Source organism: Panthera uncia, chromosome F2 (genome assembly GCF_023721935.1).
Source record: "Panthera uncia isolate 11264 chromosome F2, Puncia_PCG_1.0, whole genome shotgun sequence".
Lineage (NCBI taxonomy): Eukaryota > Metazoa > Chordata > Mammalia > Carnivora > Felidae > Panthera > Panthera uncia.
In genome coordinates, this window is record NC_064812.1 from 34,416,208 (window position 1) to 34,440,571 (window position 24,364).

A 24,364-nucleotide genomic window follows, 5' to 3' on the forward strand; every position below is an offset into this window, starting at 1 on the left:
CAAAGAGTGAGAACACAAAGACCAACTATGGCCTTTGGATGATCATGATGTGTCAATGTAGGCTCATCAATTGTAACAGATGTACTGCTCTGCTGGGGGATTTTCTTAATGGGGGAGGGTATGCATGTGTACGGGGGCAGGGGCTATATGAGAAATCGCTGTACCTTCCCCTCAATTTTTCTGTGAAGCTAAACATGTTCTAAAAAAAAAAAAAGATCTTAATAATATAAATAAATCAGTAGATAAAATGAAGTCTAAGCAATAGCCACCAGTTAATTTAAGCTGCTTATATTTATTCATTCATTCTAAAAATATACTGCATGCTTCCTACAGTCTAGGCACTGAGCTACTGAGCTCAAGGCAGGAGGCAACACCACAAATAATATGCAAATTTTTTATATGAACCCATCATCCCTCTTAAGTGAATTGGTAAAAACCCTTAGACATTCTGATCCAGAAGTCTCTCTGTGTGGTTCAACCAGCTCCATTTCTTCTGATGCCCAATAAACCTTTTCTGCCTCACTCAAAAGAGTTTAATCAGTGGCTGTTAATCCCAACTGCAGAAAATCCTCTCCCCAGTTGTACATAAAGTTCATTCTCTAAGTTCAGCCATCTCTTTGGCAATAGAGTTCATTAATATTGGCTATGGCAGGAATCACTTTTTGAAGGAAATAAAAAGCGTCCAAGTTGAAGGAACAAATTCCAGGTACTTTAATTACCTGGAAGAGTTGCCTCTATTGCTAAGAAGTTCTTGAACTATATGATACTTCCTGTTCAACACCATTAGAAGCTTCCTCTAAAGTTGGCATTCCTCTGACTCTCTCAATTTGCCATGATTCTCTTCCATAGTTATTACCTGAAGCAGGGGGTTAATATTAAATACTTTGTTTAGCACACTAAACGGGAACTGAAAGGTCCTGGGGGTGGGTAATCGAGAGAAGGTCAAGGTGCCTCAGTATGAGACTCTTTCGGACCTTATGCCAATCCCTCCCTGCTCTCCTGACGTGGTCAACTGGGAAGACTGTTCAACGCCCAGCTCAAGACCACTTGCCACAAGCTATAATGTTTCTTCTCCTTTATGCAATTTTAAGAAAATGTTTTATTTTCAACAGTCATATTTAAGGTTAAGGGCTCAATCTTGAAAACTGCATAAAGTTGAAAGTTTTAGATGGCAGATGTGGACAATCTGAACCAAGTGATCTTCAGTCCCTGCCTGCTCTATAAAATTATTTGAAGGCTATTTCTTCTGAAATTCACTCTTCAAAATGACCAGGACTTGATTAGGTCAGCTTGCCAAAATTGGCCAGGTTATTTCATTATTTAATAGAAGAGAACTTTTCAAACTATTTATCTAGGAGACATGACTATTCTCTCTGTTCTGGTGTCCCAGTCCCCAACGCCATCAAACTTGGTGTCTATTAGGGGAGGGATGGATGAGTAAGTAGGTGGGCTTCATACTGTGGAATCCTGTGCAGCAGGTGAAACAGCAAATGAGATGAATGGACAACAATCTTAGCTCTTTAAAACACAGTACTGGGTGAGAAAAAAATAGACGAAAAAATAAAACATAAAGCACATATGCACAAAACACTATCTTGTATGAGATAAAGGTACATTTTTTTAAATTTAAATTCAAGTTAGTTAACATACAGTGAACTCTTGGCTTCAGGAGTAGAACCCAATGATTCATCTCTTACATATGCTACCCACTGCTCATCCCCAAAAGTGCCTCCTTTCGTGCCCATCACCCATTTAACCCATCGCCCCCCACCTCCCCTCCAGCAACCCTGAGTTTGTTCCAAGAGTCTCTTATGGTTTGCCCCCCTCTCTGTTTTAATCAAGATAAAGGCATATTTAAGGAAGATAATAAACACACGAACATGGGTACTTAAGGTGGGGAGTGGGGGGTTGGGGATAAAGGGGAAAGATAAAATACAAGAGAAGCCCTGTTGAAATTGTGATCATAAGGTAGTGTGAACTGAGGATGAGACGGACTCTTTTGAGGTCTCAAAAAAGGCATAAATAAATGCTAGTTTTCAGAAACATCATCCTGTAAATTAGTGTGTCCCAACTGAGGCCCGATGGTACTTGAACATTCTCGAAGATGTTAATAGGTGTTCCCCAAAAGGAGATGCCCCTATCAAGCACAGCTGGGAAACAGATTAAACAGAGCTGATCAGGGTTCTTCACTTCAGGTGTTCCCAGAGCATATGATACATAGTGTAACCCAAGGTGGATATATGCACCATTTCCCAAACTTCTTTGGTCTTAGAATGCTTTTTGCCAAATGCCGTTTTTGTAAAAGCACAGAGCAGGAAATGCGATTCTAAATATTTACCCCAGTTAACTTTCTTCCCTCAGGACATCCTTCGTAATTTATCCCTCCCTCTGCTGCAGGTCTCATCTCTTCCATGAAACCCCCTTCGTAACCCACAACTGTCTCTGTTCTGATTTTATTGCTGCAACTCTCTGGCCTTTGGACAGAGACCGATGAGTGGTAAGATCAGAATACTTCACTGTTACTGCAAAATACTTATTCCTGTAGCAGTAAGATCAGAATACAGCGGGCAAACTTTACTGCTGCTTCTGCATAGACTGTTTGCTCTCGTAAGGATGATGTGACATAATCTTTCATCTACATCCTAGCTTTTGGCTAAGTTGGCTTGAATAAATTACAGGGAAGGTCCTTTCAGCCAATCATTTTACTCCATCTATTCAGATCAGATCAAAGTAATATTTACCGCTTGCTTCTCCCACTGGCAGGTTGGGGGGGGGGGGCGGTGAGGCGTATGTACAAAGCATCCTAACAGCCACAAGAAAAAAAGCTTTCTTCACAATGTTTCGATGCTTTAATAAATTTAAGGGAAAATGAGAGGGCAAAACAAGGAGTTTGCAAGCTTCCACACAGAGCTCCAGGTCAATCAAATGGCTTCTTAGCTCTGCCTAGCTCTGTTCCTCAGGAATATTGGATGATGATGATGAGGAGGATGAAGAAGAAGAAGAAGAAGAAGAAGAAGAAGAAGATGATGATGATGAGGGTGGGGGTGGCGGTGGTAGCTACCTATAAAGTCCATATTTCAGGCCAGGTATGATGCTAAGCATGTCTTTTACCCCCACAGATTTAATAAGAGAGGTCACTAAAAAGCGCCTCTGACCAAAAATGCCTTCCCCACCTGCCTCCCATAGACCTAAAATTTCCATCTTTTTAAATATTGTTTGTTTGTTTGTTTGTTTTTGAGAGACAGAGAGGGATAGAGCATGAGCAGAGGAGGGGCAGAGAAAGAGGGAGACACAGAATCTGAAGCAGGTTCCAGGCTCTGAGCTGTCAGCACAGAGCCCGATGTGGGGCTCGAGCTCATGGACCGCGAGATCATGACCTGAGCCCAAGTCTGGTACTTAACCAACTGAGCCACCCAGGCGCCCCAATTTCCATTTTTTTTTTAATTTTTTTTAACGTTTTTTATTTATTTTTGAGACAGAGAGAGGCAGAGCATGAATGGGGGAGGGGCAGAGAGAGAGGGAGACACAGAATCGGAAGCAGGCTCCAGGCTCCGAGCCGTCAGCCCAGAGCCCGACGCGGGGCTCGAACTCACGGACTGTGAGATCATGACCTGAGCTGAAGTCGGACGCTCAACCGACTGAGCCACCCAGGCGCCCCCCCATCTTTTTTAAAAGAGTTTATTTTTAAGTAATCTCTACACCCAATGTGGGGGTCGAACTCACAACCCCGAGATCAAGAGTCACATGCTCTGTCTGAGCCAGCCAGGTGCCCCTAAAATTTCCATCTTTAGATACCAGTTCCTACAGCCCCTTCTACATTTATAAACATGCCACAAGTATTATACTTAGTGATACCTTTGTATAAATTTGTTTATTGTAAATTTTAAAAAGTCACCCAGCAGAAGACGTTGGTCAAATATTCAGCTTTGATTGTGGTGTGAGGGGGTACTCTTTGGCAGAACAGAGACAGAAGAAACAAAGCAATCCAATTTTTCCTCCCAGTGTTTGCTTAATTAAATACTTGACATTCACTAAGAACACACTATTTATAAAAGATACTTTCAAGGTCCCTGGAATTTTACAGATCAATATAGACTGCAATCCTTACACTTAGCACTTACCAAGGAGGCAATCACCAATAATTATAATATGATACAACTGCTTTAGTAAAGACATGACAATTATGTATGTAAAGCACCCAGCCCAGAGGCTCAGCACAGAGGGGTTGCTTTCTTCTCCCTGTTTCTCTGTGGGAGTCAAATAAAGCTTCACAGAGAAGCACTCTGTCTTGGAGAATAAGTAGGAATCTTCCAGGCAGAGAGCAGGAGGTGACGGCAGTGTGCTAGTGAATGTTTAACAACCGGAACTCCAAGGGCAGTGGGGGGAGGGGGGAAGCCCTGACGAGTAGGATTTGCTAATTTCCACGGTGTACATTCTCCTACTGTGGCAGATTTCAGGGTACCAACAGGATGCCACTGAGCAGAGTTGGGACCACAGATGTGCCTGAGCCGACAAGAGCCAGCTCCAGCATACCACTGGAGGACAGATGGAAGGAACAGCACGTTCTAAGGTGTGGAGGTCCAAAAATGTCTGGTGATCAATTGGCTATTGTCCTGAAGAATCTGAGTTAGGGTCTGGAAAAGAGATGGAACCAGAGAACCTTGCACGGTCTGAACCAGAAAATCCACAAGGGCGAGATAGATGTAGCCTGTACTGGGAGAAACAGATCTTGAACGAATTTGGAAAGCGGTTTGGAAAGAGATTACAAAAGGCATTGAACTTTTGCAACTTTCTCTTTTACGCAACTGATAGCAATCTAAACCATCCAGGATTTACCTCTAAATTCTAGCGGCAGTATGCAGGAATTGCCAGAGGACAGAGAGACTGGGAGGAAGGTGACTGGTCAATAAATTCTCAAGACAGTCTTGAAAAGAGCTCTAAACGGCCAATGCTTGGCATCTCTGGGCCACAACTCAGCCATTTCGGTCATGCTCATAGATACCCTATCTCATGGGGTTCTTTAACTCAGGTCTCCGGAAAACGACAAGAAGAAATAAACATAATTTTTAAAACTCTCCTAAATACAAACTATACAACATAATGCGCGGCTTTCTCAAACAGAAATGTGAGTTTATACCCAGCGAATTCTTTTATGAATTCCTGTTCTTCCGCAACAGGGAATAGTTTATCTGCTTCTGCTGACCTTCTTACCAATTTTTATTGCCTCTTGCTGAGTATCACACTGGCCCCATTAAGCTCTCGTGTTTGTGATATATTTGATGTTCAATGACGCAAGTGCTCACCCCCTTTCACTACGAACCAGAAAAGTTCGTTTTTGCAGCTGCAGCTTCCTGCTGCTCATGGTGATGAGCCAGACTGCCTAGGTGGTACGTGTTGTTGTTGCTGAACTCAGCATCTACCCTGGAGATGTCCCACTTTTCTCAGGCCTCCTGGCCTAAGCCCCACTCCCGGCCCATGGCCCTGGGTCTATGTCAGCTGACTGTCCAGAAGGCTCCCTGACAGAGCTCCCTGGTCAATAGTGGTCCATCAGACGGTCACGTAACTGCCACCTCTGTGCCTCGGCCACACATTGCTGTGACGCTTTCCAGGCATAGGCGTGTATCCTCACGGGTGGCTCTGTGGTTTAAAAAGGGAGGGGTGAGTGTGACAGTGCCTGCAGAATCTCATACCATCCCTCTACCTCTCTCCCCCTCTCCTTCTCTCTCTCTTATTTTTTTTCCGGTTTTCCTTTTCCTTCTGGATTTGGCATCGGAACCAAGCATTTATTAGCAAAGGCTGCATTGCCCAGCTCCCTGAACTCTTGTACCACCAGCAGGTGGGGACAGCAGCAGCAGCAGGAGAGCACAGGAGGTGAGGGAGAGGTGGAAAACTCCACTGCCGCTTCTTTCTCACTCCCCCTCAGCCTCACCTCGGAGCCAAGTAGGCAAGTCTGCTCCCTTCCTCCCGTGCACGCTAACCCACTCTGCCGCACCGAAACGCGGTGGTTCAAAGTGTGGACCCTAGAGTCTGACCACTTGATCCAAATCTTGCTTTGTCACCTGCCAGCAACGTGACCTCAGGAGGCTTGCCAGATTTAGCCAAAACAAACAAATGTCAACAGGAGACTCATTTGAATTTGTCCGATATACAATGAATACTTTCTAGTATAAGTACATCCCACGAAATGTTTATACTAAACCATTATGTTATTTATCAAATTTAACTAGCTGTTCTGCAGTTTATCTGGTAACCCTAGACCTCAGGCTAGCTACCTAACTTCTCTGTGTCCAAATTTCCTTTTCTAGAACTTGAGAATACCGGGGCTGCCTACCAGCAAGCATTCTTTATCTTGAGGATTAAATGAGATAATACATATATAATGTTAGGAATCTGCCTGCTGGCACACATATGGTATGGTGGAGTGCATGGCCTTGGGAATCATATAGACCAGGTTCAGCATGACCCTGGGCAAGTTAAACTTCTCTCTGCCTCAGTCTCATCGTCTACAGTATCTTACCTTATGTTGTTGAGAGGAGTAAAAAAAACTATACAGGGGAATCATTTAGCACAATGCCTGGCTCATAGTAAATGTAACCAATAGTATGCTAGGTAATATATAGTCTAAGAACGCCATCCTCACTCCCTCCATGAGCCATCTTGTTTTTTTTCCACTTAAGCGTTACTCTAGACCCGGGACTTGAACTCATGACCCCGAGATCAAGAGTCAAACGCTCTACCAACTGAGCCAGTCAGTCGCCCCTCTATGAGCTACTTTTGCTACGCCGCTTCTCCGTCTTATTCCAGAGGCACTGATTTCACAGCCTCTGAATTTCTGCAGTCCTTGATGATTTTACCACAAACTGGACCCTTGACTGCATTTTCCCATGTACTGCTTGCTAACTGTCCCATTTATGGATGCCTTATTTCGTCAGTCAGATCCTAGAGGCCTCTTCTCCCAGCCTCTCCCTTTCATGCTGGGCCCCATTTTCAGTACCTATCTTTTGACTGATTAACTTTTTAGTGCTGTCGTCATGGACGCGAGGACCAAAAGAGTCAAACCCGTGTATCTAAATGATCTACTCCCCGAGACTGACAGTGCAGATTCTCTCCTGCACGTGGAACCCTGGAGAAACAATACAAAGTGTCAGGGTTACCACTGTCAGAAGGTTGGTCAAGCAAACCATCAAGGTGGTTGCATTCTCCGTCTTTGGGACAGGTAGGCTCCTTCCCTCAAGTCCTACTGGTGGGGCTTGAGACATGAAGATGTTCAGCACACGGGTACTGAACAGACCAAAGATAATGTGTTCGAAACAGCCTTAGACCTTAAGAAGGGACAAAACCAGGAGTTTTCAGTACATCCTGAACAGGGTAATGATAGCACCTGGAGAGTTTTAAATAAAACTACCAAGATTCTGGGGCACCTGGGTGGTTGTCGGTTAAACGTCCAACTCTTGGTTTCAGCTCAGGTCATGATCTCAAGGTTTTATGAGTTCGAGTCCCACGTGGGGCTCGGTGCTGACAGTGTGGAGCCTGCTTCGGATTTTTTCTCTCCCTCTCTCTCTGCCCCATCCCTGCTCATGCACACACACTCTCTCCCTCTCTAAATAGATAAACATTAAAAAAATAAAATAAAAACTCCCAAGATTCTGGCTTATTTGGTCTGGGTTGGGGAGCCTGGCTGTCTGGAGTTTTAAAAGTTCCCCAGGCGATTCAAATGGACAGCCGTGGCTGAGAAACTCTGCTTACACAGCTTTACATTTTTTTTTAATGTTTATTTATTTTTGAGAGACAGAGAGAGACAGCATGAGTGGGAGAGGGCAGAGAGAGACAAAGGAAGACCCAGAATATGAAGCAGGCTCCAGGCTCTGAGCTGTCAGCACAGAGCCCGATGCGGGGCTCGAACTCACAAGCCATGAGATCATGACCTGAGCCAAAGTCGGACACTCAACCGACCGAGTCACCCAGGCGCCCCTGCTTGCACAGCCTTAAATGAAAACTGACGGCTTGCCTGACACATGATGTCTGCTAAGTACAGAATACTAAATTGGCAACAGGTGGAGACCTAAATACCATTCTTTGCTTCTGGACAGTAGATAAAACAACTCTAAAATGACTTGATGTTCTTCCAAATTACTGTGTAATTAACTATCACTGAACAAACTTCTTGTAAGGCTTTGCCAATGGCATATTCCTATATCCTGTTCAGCAAGCAAACGAAGAGCCAATTTTCCAGCTCAGGGTAAACTCTGGTTTGTGGGAACCGATCACTAAAATCACCTGGTGGCCCACGAAGGCAGGAGCAGGGATCACAAAGCTGCAAACTGTTAGAGCTGGATGGGATGCCGGAGCAGAGCTCCCTGCACTGGACTGTGCACACAAATCACCTGGGGTCTTGTTAATGCCCACGTACTGATTCAGTGGGTCTGGGGAGGGGCCTGGGAGTCTGCATTCCAATAAGCTCCCAGCTGGTCCCAGGACCACGTTTTGATAGCAAGGCCTTGGAATAAATGTGCCTTACAGAACTTTTAAAAATGTCCCTTGCCTGGGGCACCTGGGTGGCTCAGTCGGTTAAGTGTCCAACTTCGGCTCAGGTCATGATCTCATGGCTCGTGAGTTTGAGCCGCGAGTCTGGCTCTGTGCTGACAGCTCAGAGCCTGGAGCCCACTCAGCGTTCCGTGTCTCCCTCTCTCCCTGCCCCTTCCCTGCTCACGCTGTCTCTTTGTCTCTCTTTTTCTTTCAAAAATAAATAAACGTTAAAAAAAAAAATTTCATGTGCCTAAGCCCCCACCCCAGACCTAGTGAATCAGGATCTCTAGGGGTAGGGCCTGAGCATCGGCGTTTCTTCGAAGTTCCCCAACTGATTCTAATGGCAGCCAAGACTGAGAACCACCCATCTGTCAGCTGAGGAAACTGACGCCCATAGACGTGAAGTAGGAAAAGAGCTAGCTGAGGGTCCTACACTTTGAACCTAGCACCCAGGATTCTGGCTACAAAAACTTTCTTCCTCTTCCTCTTCCATTGAGCCAGGAAGTAGATTGGTGGTTGCCAGGGCCGGAGAGAGGACGGAAATGGGGAGTGACTGCTCATGGACACAGGGTTTTTTCGGGGGTGATGACAGTGGTGCTGATGGTTGTACAACTCTGTAAGTGTACCAAATGCCACTGGGTGGTGCACTCGAAATGGGTGAACTTTATGGCATGTGAATTATATCTCAATAAAACCACAGAACACATTTTTTGAAACTTCTGCTTCTCCTCACTATTGTTTTCCTTTATCTGATTCAAGAAATTCTAAAAACAGCAGGGGCTGGGGGTGGAGAAGGGGGGGGCGGGGCAGGGTGTATCTAAAGAGACTAACACCTGCTTGGATGCGGGCTAATTCAGGGGTGTTTCTAGCTGAGCTGCTTCCTCCCCGTGTGGCATTAACTGCCATAACTTTAAGGCATCCTGGGGTCTTCATTCTGTACGGGCGTTCAGTTGCAGGGTGGAATATGGGGTTGAGTCATCAAAGTTTCAGTCTCTGTCAGGTCACAGTCATCTCAAAAGCAGACCTCTGACACTTAGGGAAAGAAGACTTCTCCTATGCAGATGAGGGCTGCCATAAAATAGTTTCCTTGCGATGGCTTTTCACTTCAGAGACCAGGAACTAGGAAGTGGAACTTTTTTCCATAGAACTCATCACCATCGTATTAACATTTATCGTCCAAGCATATTTGTATTTCAGAAGATTAAGTAGATCCCAACAATAAACAGGTTTAGGGTGATAAACCCTCAGCAATTGGTAAGCAAAGTGTTTAAAAGGATATGTCCACCAACTTAACAATAAAATAAGGGAAAGGGATTCTGAAATTCTTAATCCTCTTCATAGCAGAGAGTGGAAAAGTTAGGGATAAATGTCTTCACGGGATTTCGTAGTGTCTCCTTCTTCAATTTTACCCCAGAGGGGTTTCAAATGACTCTGGGCAACTAAGATTCCAGAACATTCCATGCCCGGAAAGACATTCTATTCTACCAGTTAATTCCTAAAGTTCAACTCCAGCCAGTCGGGGAGCTGTTCCTCCAGTCACTGGACTCAGGCTAATTGTTAATCCACACACAATTTCAAGGCCATTAACCAACAGAGGATTTCTTTATACACACTCTTTAAAACCTTTCTCCTAGGAACAGGAGGGTGAAAGGAGAAAGCTGTAATCATTCTTTCACTGCTTCAGTGAAAATGGGAAGTCTTAATAGATCGATGTGAAGGCAGGTATTCAAGGCCATTTATTTTTTGGGAAAGGATCAAAATCCCTTTCAGTTTACAGGGTGAATTTCCCATCTACTGAGGTTGGTTAAGAAATCTGTGAGATAAGCCATTTTTGTTCTGTGGCATCTTTTAACTTATATTTAAGGGAAGATAAAAGACACATGGAAAGGGTTGGGTTTTTTTCCCCCTTTCTTTCTGGGAGAAACTAGAATAGGACCTTGTTACTCGAAGCAGTATCGGGGGACTAGCAGCCTTGCACTACGAGGGAGCTTGTTAAAAATACAGGATCTCAGGCCCTTCCCAGGACTACTACATCAGAACCTGTGCTTTAACCAGATCCCAGGTGATTCATATCATATTAGTCTGAGAAGCACTAGTCCAGGTCAGGTGTTGTTGAACTTGGCTGCACATTCTAATCACTTGGACAGTTCTTAAAAGTCCCAGTTTCTACGGGCGCCTGGGTGGCTCAGTCGGTTAAGTGGCCGACTTCGGCTCAGATCATGATCTCACGGTCCGTGGGTTCGAGCCCCGTGTCGTGCTCTGTGCTGAAAGCTCAGAGCCTGGAGCCTGTTTCAGATTCTGTGTCTCCCTCTCTCTGACCCTCCCCTGTTCATGCTCTGTCTCTGTCTCAAAAATAAATAAATGTTAAAAAATAAAAAATTTTAAAAAAAGTCCCAGTTTCTAGACCAATTAATCAGAATCAGACCAAGCATCAGTACCATCAGTATTTTTTAAGTTTCTCAAATGATTCCAATGTGCAGCCAATATAGAAACTAATGGTCTAGGTCAGTGCCACAAACTTTTACTGTAAAGAATCAGAGAGTAGATGGTTGAGGCTTCATAGGCCATACTGTCTTTTTTTTTTTAATGTTTATTTTTGAGAGAGGAGAGACAAAGCGTGAGTGGGGGAGAGGCAGAGAAAGAGGGAGACACAGAATCCAAGGCAGGCTCCAGGCTCTGAGCTGTTAGCACAGAGCCTGATGCGGGGCTCGAACTCACGAACTATGAGATCATGACCTGAGCCAGAGTCGAATGCTCAACCGACTTGAGCCGCCCAGGCGCCCCTTTAGGCCATACTATCTTAATCACAACTTCTCTGCCATTGTAGCAGGAGACTATCCAAAGCCAATATATGAATGAATGAGTGTGGTCATATTCCCATAAAACTGACCCTGGACACTGTAACCTGAATTTCACATAATTTCATGTGTCATGCATAAAAATACGTTTTTATTGGGGCGCCTGGGTGGCTCAGTCGGTTCAGCATCCGACTTCAGCTCAGGTCACGATCTCGTGGTTCACGAGTTCGAGCCCCGCGTCAGGCTCTGGGCTGACAGCTCAGAGCCTGGAGCCTGCTTTGGATTCTGTGTCTCCCTCTATCTCTGCCCCTCCCTCCCCTGCTCATGCTCTGTCTCTCTCTCTCTCTCTCTCTCTCTCTGTCAAAAATAAATAAAACATTTTAAAAAAATACGTTTTTATTGTTTCCACCATTTAAGCACATAAAAACCATTCTTAGCTTGAAGGTCATACAAAAACAGGTGACAGGATGAGATTTTGCCCTCCAGCTTTCGTTTGCCTATACTTAACTAGGTCACTTTCTTACCAAATGGGAGGAGGGGAGCCCTGACGACCTTCACTTTAATTTAGGCTGATGCATAAGACTGAATGCTAGTCACCAAATACCAACTAGCATTCTAATTCAGAGAGCTTGATTAGAATGTTCTGTCTGCAGAGACGCTGTTTGCTGTTCGCCATTCCTGCTCCTGGGACGACCCGAGGGAGTAAAGAAAACCTAAATAGGAGTCCTCCCACTCGACTGCTACCTCTCACTTACTTTTGAAGACTTTGGTTCACACTAGTCCGTATCAATCCAGGCTCACTGCCTGCAGGACGTTTCGTTGTTTGCTTGGAGGGGTTTCAAAGCAACTAAGGAAGGCTCAACTCTTGCCCTTGAAGGCCTTGAAAGGTAATGAGTGACAAGACAAAAGATACTGTAGGAAGCTGGACATATATTAAAATCAATCGTGCTTGTTTCTTCTGGCTGGCATTTTCATTCTAAATAGGGAAATGGTTACATGAACATCTGTATCATGGTCCTCTACCAGATTAGCAACGTGCTTTAATTGGAACATTCGTGCCTGTTTTCTAAAGAAGTGATTCACAGAGTTACACGGCAGTCAGGGGCAACAAGGGTCGTTTAATTTTCTCCTTTGATTCAGCCTTGGGGCTGTGGTTTTGTGTGTGTGCACTTACGCTTTAGTAATGATTCTAAGCTGATGTGTACCCTTTAGCATTTCCTTTTCCTTTAAGATTTAGATTTGCCGTACAAGGTTCGCACTCCCAGCCAGTTCCCATCTACCCAGAGCCCCAGCATTGGGGCCCTACCATCACCTGGCCCCAGCTGCATTGTGTAGGCTGCCTCAACAGACTCTAACTTTCCTTTTAACCCTTTTTTGATGACTTCCAGAAGGAAGCCTCAGCCATTAGTTGCCTTTAAGGCTCCTAACACTTGCTATTTTTAATTTTTAAATGATTATTTTTAGTAGTCTCTACCTTTAACGTGGGGCTAGAACTCATGACCCCAGAGATCCAAGATCCACATGCTCTACAGACTGAGCCGGCCAGGCACCCGCCACTTTTTTTTTTTTTTTTAAACATAAAACAGTCTTAGGGCTCAAGGCCTGCAGTTAGTCATGCTATCTAGCTGGAATTCAATGACGTTATTTTATCTTTATTGTACTACTTGTCTTTACAGTTAGCAGTAACTGAACTACCCATTTAGAGCAGTGAAACACAGTTTTCAAAATGAATTGATATAATCATGGTACAGATGTATGCAAGTTTATAAAAGTAAGCTGATTTAAATTAAAAAAATTACGTCCTTGGCAAAAAAATAATTATGCGACCAGACAGAGGTATGAGCTAACACTAAAGTGGTAATCATGTGGCAAACATAAAGGTATCAGATCAACGACGAAACTCACACACTATTATATGTTGATTATATCTCAATCAAAATTTAAAAAAGTAAAATATCTCAATCAAAATTAAAAAAAGTAAAAACATCATGTAAATACTCTGTATCTATATGTATAGCAAGTACATACATTATCACAAATCATGGTATAATAGGAGAATAACTGAAGTATGGGGGAGCCGAGCCTCAGCAAGAAGGAACAGGCAGCCACTGCAGCCCAAGGTCAAAGAGCTTAAAGAACCATAGCAGCCTTTCAAAGAAGGTAATGGGCAGAAGAAGGTGAAGAAGGGGGCCCAGAAGGGTGGGTGGGCTGGGCAGAGACATCAGTTCTCATTGTCTTCAATCCAATCAGAAGGCCACTGAAATTTAACTCTTTCACTGCCCACAAAAAAAGTAGTAAGCTTTTAGAAGCCTCTTCTGGTAGTTGCATTAAGACAGAGAGAGAAAAAAAAAATAAAGTAGCAAAGAAAAATATTTTTTAGTTTCTTTTCAAATCAACAAGAAGAGCAAGGCAATATATGCTCAAGGAATAAAATATCCGTTTAAATGTGGAATTAGAAATAAACCTTGTAAAGTATTTTAATAATCAATAAAAATATATCAAGACGAATAGATATTATATTAAATAAGTAGCATTTGTCAGTGTACAAACAGCTTTTCTTTTTTTAAAAAAAAATTTTTTTTTAACGTTTTATTTACTTTTGAGACAGAGAGAGACAGAGCATGAACGGGGGAGGGGCAGAGAGAGAGGGAGACACAGAATCCGAAACAGGCTCCAGGCTCCGAGCCGTCAGCCCAGAGCCCGACGCGGGGCTCGAACTCACGGACCGCGAGATCGTGACCTGAGCCGAAGTCGGCCGCTTAACCGACTGAGCCACCCAGGCGCCCCCAAACAGCTTTTCGAATACATTCTGGAAATTTACTTTTATAATTGTGAGGTAGGAATAATTGCTGGTGGTTTTCTTTTTCTTCTCTGTATTACGTAGTAAGCAATTTGTGACTCACAGAGAGCACATTGATCTCCAGATATCACATAACTGAAGCCTGCGTTCACGTGTTCCGGTTGCAAATTCTACCTTCTTTCTGCTCTGCATGGAATAAAACATCCACTACTAAACCCTAAAGGTAAAGTTTTAGAAGATTCTTTGAGAAGAAGAAGGGACATGTTTTTATCACTTTAACAATCCATCAGCAAATACATACATATGTGTGTGTGTGTGTATGTGTATATATATACGTATGTATATATTTTTTAAATTTATTTTTAGAGAGAGAAAGAGAGTGTGTATGTGCCAAGGGGAGGAGGTGCAGAGAGAGAATCTCAAGCATACTGTATGCTGTCAGCACAGAGCTGGAAGTGGGGCTCGAACCCCCAAATTGTGAGATCTTGACTTGAGCCTAAGTCGAGTCAGACACTTAACTGACTGAGCCACCCAGGTGCCCTTCCATCAATATTTCTTGAGGGTTTACCAATTGCTTACCGTGTTCCAATTGCTAGGAGGAATGCATACGAAGGAGTGTGATGCAGTTTCACAAATACAAGAAAAGTTAAAAAGTGATAAAGACAGCAATTCCCGGGCCACCGCAAATGGCCTTCAGGCTCTGTGTCCTACTTCAGACAGTGCAGCTTGAGGCCACCAAGCTTGATCAAGCTTGTAGCCCGGTGCAGGGAGGGAAAAGGATGTTCTCGGTTGTCTGCTAGGAATTGTGAAGGTTTTTAGAAACCAATCTAGGAGCTCCTGGGTGGCTCAGTCAGTTAAGCAGCCGACTTTGGCTCAGGTCAAGGTCTCACGGTTTGTGAGTTTGAGCCCTGTGTTGGGCTCTGTGCTGACAGCGCAGAGCCTGGAGCCTGCTTCAGATTCTGTGTCTCCCTCTCTCTCTGCCCCTCCCTTCTTGTGCCTTCTCTCCCTCTCAAAAATAAATAAACATTAAAAAACGTTAGAAAGCAATCAAGCAATTCTATTAAAATTTAAAATACATAGATCCTTGCAGCATGCTTTTAAGGTCTTGGTAATCTTCTATTTCTTGATCCAGGTGTTGGTTATACAGGGATATTCAGTTTGTAAAATTTCAGCAAGGTGTACAACTTATATATGTTATATATTTTTTTTAACGTTTTTATTTATTTTTGAGACAGAGCATGAACGGGGGAGGGGCAGAGAGAGAGGGAGACACAGAATCGGAAGCAGGCTCCAGGCTCTGAGCCGTCAGCCCAGAGCCTGACGCGGGGCTCGAACTCACGGACCGCGAGATCGTGACCTGAGCTGAAGTCGGCCGCTTAACCAACTGAGCCACCCAGGCGCCCCAATATATGTTATATTTTAATGTGTTGATTCTGTATGTATATTTTAATAAGCAAAACAATAAAAATATACCCTCTGATCCAGTAATCCTTTTCCAAGCAAGATATTCCATAGAACCAGAATGTTTATTAAAACATTCATAGTGGCAAAATTTGGAAACATCACGGAAGCCCATTAATGTAGTGTTTGTGGTACATCTGTGTGAAGAATAGTATTCACCTATTAAAAAGAATTACGTTTAAAAAAATGAATTATATTGACTTGGAAAGATTTCCATATTTGTTGTTGAATGAGATCTAGAGAGGTGGATATAATTTCATTTTAAAAATAACACGAGGGGTGCCTGGCTGGCTCAATCAGAAGAACGCATGACTCTTGATCTCAGGGTCGTGAGTTTGAGCCCCACAGGGGGTGTAGAGACTACTTAAATACACTTTTTAAAAAGCTTAAAATAAAATATAACATAATTCCCCAGTACAAAGATGTGAAGTGTCTACATCAGATGTTACGGCATGGAGAAATGAATGATGAATGCCCACAAAGCTGGTAACATCGGTTTGTGGGGAAATAGGGCGGGATACACTTGATTCTTATACCCATTAGGAAGCAAGAACCACCTGGAATTTTTTTGAAAATAGACCTCATTTTTTTTTTTTAATTTTTTTTTTCAACGTTTTTTATTTATTTTTGGGACAGAGAGAGACAGAGCATGAACGGGGGAGGGGCAGAGAGAGAGGGAGACACAGAATCGGAAACAGGCTCCAAGCTCCGAGCCATCAGCCCAGAGCCTGACGCGGGGCTCGAACTCACGGACCGCGAGATCGTGACCTGGCTGAAGTCGGACGCTTAACCGACTGCGCCACCCAGGCGCCCCTAGACCTCATTTTTAACAACACTTTTACATTACAGAAAAATCTTTAAAGCACAGAAAAATTGAGCAGCTGGAACAGATTTCTCATATACCTCAGCCTTACACGTAACAAGTTACGTTAGTATGGGACATGTGTTACAATTAACCAATATTAAAACATTATTAACTGAAGACTATAGCTTTATTCAGATTTCCTTAGTTTTACCCAAGACCCTGTGTCTGTCCTAGGATCCCATCCAGGATACCCTCAGTATGGTAGTTTTTAAAGCAGGCTTCACACCCAGCATGGAGTCCAAGGTGGGGCTTGATCTCACAACACTGAGATCAAGACCTAAGCTGAGATCAAGAGTCAGATGCTTAACCAACTGAGCCACCCAGGTGCCCCCACAGTGCATTTAGTTGTCACGTCTCCTTGGGCTCCTCTGTGACAGTTTCTCAGGGTTTCCTTGTTGTTTACTGAAGTGTAGTTGACACACAACATTACATTAGTTTCAAGCGTACAACACAGTGATTCATCAACTCTGTACGTGAAGCTGGGCTCACCACAAATATAGCTGTCATCTATGCTTCCCTTATTCTTGATGACCTTGATACTTCTGAAGAGTATTATCAAGCACATCGTAGGCAGGGAGATGTGAAGCTAAAGACGTGTAGTGGGGGTGGGCATTAACTCAGGACAAATTCTGTTAACTGGATGGGTCTCATCAACCAGTGAGAAGGACAAGGGCAGAAAAGAACCAGCAACCTGGGGCAGGGGGTTGGGGGATACATGCAGGTCTTCCTTCACAAAAGAGAAATCGGACACAGAGATTTTGTATGAGGCAGTGTGGTGGTTTCGAGTGTGAATGCAAAGCCAGCCTGCCAGGCTCCAATCTCAGCTCTCCGCCTCCCATCATGTGATCTTGACTAAGGTTCTTAACCTCTCTGGGCCAAAGTGTCTTCAGCTCCCCACCCTTTATTTTCTACTTCAGCCTCTGACTTGCTTCCTGTTTCCTTCCGTACAGATGAAAACAGGCAAATTAATTTGTCTGATTACTTGCTTTTTTGTCTGTCTCCCCAGTAGAATGTATACACAAGGTAAAACCCTGACTGTCGTGTTCACTATTGCGTCCCCAGTACAACCACAATGTCTAACACATACCAGATATTTAATAAACATTCGCTGAATGGATGTTTGGATGGCTGCATAGATGATATAAAGATGGATGGGTGGATAAATGCATGGGTGAAGAAAGATAAAAAAATAAAGTTTCTGAGTCTGCAGAACTGAGGGCCTGCGAGGTGTGGTCACCCCACCAGGTCACATCTACCCACTAAAACCTATTCCTGAAAAGCCTCTACGCATCTTTGCTAGGATGTCCTTCCAAACTCATTCATTTGTAAAATGTCCCATCTTTAAAAAATATTTATTCATTTTTTGAGAGACAAAGAGAGACAGAGTATGAGCAGGGGAGGGGCAGAGAGAGAGAGGGAGACATAGAATCCGAAGCAGGCTCCAGGCTCTGAGCGGTCAGCCCCGACATGGGGCTTGAACTCCTGAACTGTGAGATCATGACCTGGGCCGAAGTCAGTCAACTGACTGAGCCACCCAGGCGCCCCCAAAAATGTCCCATTTTTTTAATACTCCTTGCTGATATATTAGCATACAAACCTAAGAATATTTCTTAAACACGGGATGGATATTATCTATTATTTGAAAGAGTGCTCTGTCTTCTCTTCTCTCTCAGATATAAAATACAGCGAGGCTGGTCCTATAGCCACAGAAAATAAATTCCACACAAGAAAGGCACTTTTCTCCACATTGTAAAGTCACACTTGGGTTTGAGTAAAGTATGTACATAATTAGATTCATTCCTGCTCCTAGAGTTCTTAGGGTAACCCACTGACTGCTATCTGTATCTCATATTTGAGAAAATCAAATCTTCTGTGGTCACACATGGTTTTCTCTCCCATGTCTTGTGATCACATTCCATGGGGCCAATGGAAGAGGATTAATCCAAACCATGAGGTAGTCTTGGAGACATTGCCGGCCCCTAATATTGCCCCAAGTGCCAGGCCCTGGTGTAACCTTTTTATTTTTTTAGGAAAATTCACATTTGTGACAGACAAGATGGAAAGCAGGACTACAGGAGCCAGAGGGTGGACATGTGATCCCAAGTAGCCAATCAGATGCCACATCAGGACGTGGCCTCTCTAAGGACACAGCAGTCCAGTGCAGGCACACTATTCAATATGGTAGCTGCAGGGTTGGAAGCCACTGGAAGATGAAAACAGGTTGTGGCATCTACAGTTGTAACTCCACAACTCGGATTGTTTTTCCTGTGGTGACCTGACATGTTTTTCCTGCTGCTCAGCTCTCGTGGCTATTTTCTGAGCCCCGTTCTCCACCTTCCCATTGATTTTGTGAACACACTACCCTTCTAGTACCTTCCGGTAAACAAGTTATCAAGAGCCTGTTTCTGTGTAGACACTGTGATGGGCTCTCCAAAATCCCTTTTAAGTCTGAAGGATTTATTTTCTCAGCTGTTGAGTGGGCTGCTGGCAGGAGGCCCTCAGCTGTCAGCTTGCTTCAGGACGGCCTCAGCTGAAGAGCCTCATTACCTAAGGTCACGCCTGCTTTACTGAACCAGTGTGAATCCAGGGACTGGTCAAAATAGAGGGAAAGACCTGGCCCCTTACCCCAATTCAAGTGGGATTGCCAGATAAAATACACAATGTTCAGATAATTTTAGATAAATAGTGATACACTCTTTTAGTATAGATATATTAAAAGTACTGTGTGAAAATACTTACGTTAAAAAGTTATCCATTATTGGAGCACCTGGCTGGGTCAGTCGGTAGAGTAGGTGTCTCTTGATTCAGGGTTGTAAGTTCAAGCCTCACATTGGGTGTAGCGGTTACTTTAAAATCTTTAAAAAAAAAAAAAAAAGTACCCATTATTTATCTGAGATTTAAATTTAACTGGCCATCCTGTATTGTTATCCGGTCAATCTGGCAACACTAAACTGAAGTCAATTCCGAAGGTCCATCCCAGCCACAGAACCTTCCATGGTATTGACTGAGGCCTCTACCCAGAATGCATTTCAGCACATCTCCTGCCTCTGCCCACACCTGCTTCTGTCTCTTCTTTTCCCTTCCTTAGGTGGTGATCCCAAGACCACTCCCTGGGGTAGCTGCTGCAAGGTGACCTCTGTCACAGAGTCCGCTCCCCAGGCAACCCAACCTGTGACATGTTGTAATAGGGTGGCCAACTGTCCTGGTCTGCCCAGGATGGAGAGGGTCCTCAGATGAATTAATCATCCTATCTTGCAACCAGGAATTCTAACAGAACTCTTGTGACTTGGGTGACCAGAAAGCATCCTTGCACCTTGTCCTTTTAGGTGCCTAATCCACAGCATGTGGGCCTGGGCTTTTGCTTTATCTGATCTCTGTGCTCCCCTGTCCTGCCAGGACCAAATCTTTGTACTGAATCCAAGCCTGTTCTACGGAGGCCCTGAAACCCTGCCTTCTCTCACATGAGATTAGATTCTGTGTTGCCTGGAACCCTGACGCTGTGACTTCCTGACGTGGGCAACTGTCTGGAGGTTAGACTCTCCCTGTTCCCCTGCCCACCTCTATTACCTGCCTCCAACTATACTTGAGATATCCATTTATTAATACCTCAGATGCCTCTCCAGGGTCAGTCTCTCTCTTTCCAGAACTTTTTCTTAATAGCCCACGTTTCTGAAGCCCTATGCCTAAGCATCTCTCTCTTATGGTTATAAACCTAAAAGCAGGGGGAAAAAGCATGTAATTTCCAATAATATTAATTGAACATTCTTTATGCCACATACTGTACCGGGAGCTTCATTCATTCGTTCATTCATTTAAAAAATGTATTGATTGCCAACTATGTGGCAGGTGCTATGCCAATAGAATCTGTGATATGAGAGTGAACAGGAGATAAGGTATCTGCTCTGGGGGGGACTTCCTTTTTTATGCAGGATGCAGTCAATCAGCAAGTGTAGCCTGTACTATCCTATCCTAGCCTTCCTCCTTGGGATCCCTTCCACTATTTCTGTGTGCCTCTGCTCTGGCTCCTGTGTGTGTCTGCCCTGACGGCCACACCTGCTCTTGGGCAGCTGCAGGGAGTTGGAAGTGTTTGGGTGTTGACCCCGCCCCCAGTAACCCTTGGCCAATGACTGACTGGTGAAGGAATGGGAAAATGCGGCACATCTGCTTCAAGTTGAGATAAATTTAGGCAGGATTTATGCTGTTGAGCTGCCTTATGGAATCAGGTTGAGGCTGGGGCTTTACCCGAAATCCCACCCTTCTCTGTCCTCTTCCCCCTTCCTACTCTGCTACCGCCACTCCCTTAGCCATCTCCCCTGGAAATCATTCCTTGATATGTCACTTGTACTTGAATGCTCTTCTCAAGATCTATGCCTAGAGACCTAAAACAGCAAGCAAGTAAATAAGTAATGATAAACTGTGATCAGTCTATGAGGAAAGGAATATGGTGATAGAGGAAAATAGAGGGACCTACTGTAGACGAGGAGGACAGACGAGACAACCCAAGGAGGCGACATTTCAGCCAAGAAGGAACCAGATATATGAAAAGTCAGGGGAAGAGTATTTCAAGAGGAGGGAATGCGAAGGACAAGTTCTCAAGGGAATGTGAAGGACAAGTTCTCAAGGCATGGAAGCGCTCTGCATTTGGCATGTTCTAGGCATTGTCTGAAGGCTAGTGGAGATTGGTGGCAAGTAGTCATGAGGACGGGGCACAGGAAGGCAGATGCCAACTCCTATGGGACCTTGAGGCCCAGGATAAGGCCTTTGGAGTTTATGATCAGTGAGATGGAATACCACTAGAGAGCTTTCAGCCGGGGAGAGATACATCTGATTAACATTTTAAGATGGTTGCTTTGGGGGCGCCTGGATGACTCAAGTCAGTTAAGCATCCGACTCTTGATTTCGACTCAGGTCACGAGCACATGGTTATGATATCCAGATATACACTGGGTGTGGAGCCTGCTTGAGATTCTCCCTCTCCCTCTGTCTCTCTCTTTCTCTCTCTCAAAAAACAAAAAACAAAGCAAACAAAAGTGATTGCTCTGGCTACTTTGTGGCGGTGACGAGTGGCAAAAAAGCAGTTGGGACACTATGGAGATGGTCTGGTAGTCAAATAAGACTGGGACTAAGGAAGGAGAGGCGGAGAGAGAAAAGGTAGATTTTGGAGGCAGAACTGACAGCACCGGCTGATGGGTGTTCCAAAGAGGGATTAGTTAAGGACGACTCTCAGGTTTCTGATTTTAGCAATTGGGTGAATGTTGATGTCTTTCACCAAGACAGGGATCACAGGGAAAGAGGCAAGCCTGGGAGCAGAGGAGCCCACACATAATTTAATTCTTGTAAAAGCCCCTTAACCAAGGTGGAAGCCGGCAGGGAGAAGTGTCTGGCCGCCGCCGTCTGCAGCTAGGGCACAGCAGAGGAGAAGTGAAACCCTGATCTGAATACTGACCCCGGCAACCTTGGGATGTTACAGCTGTTACAGCAGGCCACCAGCTTCCTATTTGCATAAGAGGCCCTCTGTCCCCAGAGAGAAAGACTAAGGAGGACTCACGACAGAAAATATGAGGGAGATGAAGCCACCCTAACCCTGACACCTCAGACTGATCAGGGAGCTCACCTTGGAAGTGTTCTTAACTCCTGCCTCTCAAAGGTTGGGACCGAAAAGTGATGCCTCCTTGCAGCTTTAGGGGAAGCTGTGGAGCAGTGGGTGCTGCAGGCTGGCATGGCCCGGATTCCCTAGCCCCTTCCCCAACCATCGGCCTTCGCTTACCAGGCCCATCTCCACCCACACAGCCCTGACTCCAGCCAGGAGCAACTACCTGCTGTTTCCTGTGCACAGCAAGTTCTTTCATGCTTTTGTCAAAGGCAAGCTGTTCTCTGCTGGGGCACAGGGAGCAGGGCTCCTTCCCAGCCCTTTACCTTGTGGCAACACCTCCTTCCCCTTCAGGATTTAGCTCTAAAATTAGCTTCTTTGTGAAGTCTTCCCCACTTCCCCAGGCAGCGTTAGTCACCTCTCTGTATTCCCACAATGTTCTGTCCAGGCATGTGTTCTGGATTTAACTATTCCCGTCTTGCAGGTGGGGGAAATCTGAGCCTATATAACAACTGAAGGTGGGGGGAGGGGGCGGGGGGAGGGGAGGAGGTGTGGGGCTGGAGGTGGGCACTAGACCATTCTGTATTACATAAGCTAGATGGGGCAAGAGAGTTTCTGGATGACACTTCCAGGCCTAGTTGGGCAAGAATGGAGGATCCAGGAATGATGGCAAGGAGGGTAAAATAAGGGAAGGCCGCTTTGAGAGGCCATAACGTGGGTTATTTTATTCTCCTAAAACCTTTTCCCCAGTGAGGTTTACAAATTGAAGGTATCCCTTGATGTGTCTTTTCTCTGGAGCTTCTAAAGGGACATTTTCCTGGCTTACTCAAGAAAATCCTAAGTGTGGCTTTTCACCAAAGTATCCTGAGTTTGTCCTGTGTGCAAAGGAAATTAAAGAAAACAAGAGCCTATTTTATATCTGTCACCGGGTTCCTACGAAAGTTTGCGTTAATAGCATCTCCCATTTATGCAGCACATTACAATTCACAAACTACCATATTGTTTCATTTTAATCTTTCATGCAAAATCAGGGTATTGTGCTGTAAATCCGTGCAGCCCATGAGGCAACTGAGGCTCCGAGAGGTCAGGTACCCTGAGAGGAGGTACAGAACCAGGATTAGAACCCAGGTGCCTAGTACTCATTTAAAGAATGACCAACAAATGCTCCCCGAGGAGAGGCCTTGCTTCCACTCCTCCAAAAGCCTGAGAAAATTCTAATTGCTTGACCTTCGGAACTCAGGAAGACCTTTCTGACTGTGGTTTGTGTCCTGGCCAAAAAAAGCATTATCACAGGGCCATGCAATTATAGGGGCAGTTTTCAGCATGCCCTAACCAAACCAGGAAAAGCTCAATCACAGGTTGATAAATAACTCTGTTTCCATAAAGGAGAGATGACTCCAGAGAAAATAAACATACAGCAAATTGCTCCTTGTAGTAGGAATGTTCCAGTGAGTGAGTATAATAAAAAGTATTTTGCAAAGAAGGAAGACAATGATGCTGTTAAAAAGAACCAAGAAGGAACACCAGGGAGCAAAAATTGGAATGGAACCATGGGCAGAAAGAAAAAGACGGAGAATGTGGTCCAAGAAAAAGGCCATGAAATGTCAAAGGTAGACACTTATTTAACAATCTGAAAGTAACAGTGAAAGAAATTTGAGGTCCTGTATTGAATCAATGTGTATTGAATCCCACAGGGTGATGGTGCCATGAGAGACATCAATGACCAGAGACGGAAAAGACTCTAATAGCTGTATTTATTGAGTTCTTGCTATGTGCCAGGTGCTGTTCTAGAGCTGTAAGGATATAGTCCCATTAATGTGCACAATGACCCTTTTACAGTTTTGCAAATTGTACAGATGAGAAGCTAAGGCAGAGACAATTCAGGGACCTTACTCTAGGTCACTTAGCTAGTTGGTGGTGAAGAGAGGCTGTGGACCCAAGGCTCTTAAGCTGATGCTCTTAAACCCTGTGCTCTGTCACCTCTGGTAGGTGGCCTACCTTGATAACACAAGGTTAGTATTCAGACTAACACTTAAATCCAATGAGCTACAAAGTGATCTTAGCAAAAGGAGGGGATTGGGGGAGGAGTCTCTGGGTAGAAAGTGATAGAAACACAACTTAAACTAGCTTAAGCTGAGAGGGAGACTTCTGGCAGTAGACTGAGGTGGCTCCCAGGATGAAGGAAGAATTTGACAGCTAAGCCTTGAGAGCTCAGGAAACAGGGAGTCTCTAAGATTTCGGCTCCCGGAATTAGGGATTTGAAAGGTCTCAGGACTCTCCTACCTCTCATCCTGTTTCTCTCCTTGAGTTGACTTCATTTTCTC

General features: G+C 44.5%; 1 protein-coding gene across 1 annotated transcript in view; it reads right to left on the reverse strand.

The window, feature by feature from the left end:
* The window catches only part of ATP6V1C1 (ATPase H+ transporting V1 subunit C1), a 99,772-nt gene extending 80,467 nt beyond the window's left edge, over window positions 1–19,305 (reverse strand). The window contains exon 1 of the mRNA XM_049633555.1: window positions 19,190–19,305. The gene's annotated coding sequence lies outside the window, so the exon portion shown is untranslated. The remainder of the gene's footprint in view (window positions 1–19,189) is intronic.
* Window positions 19,306–24,364: the final 5,059 nt, after the last annotated feature.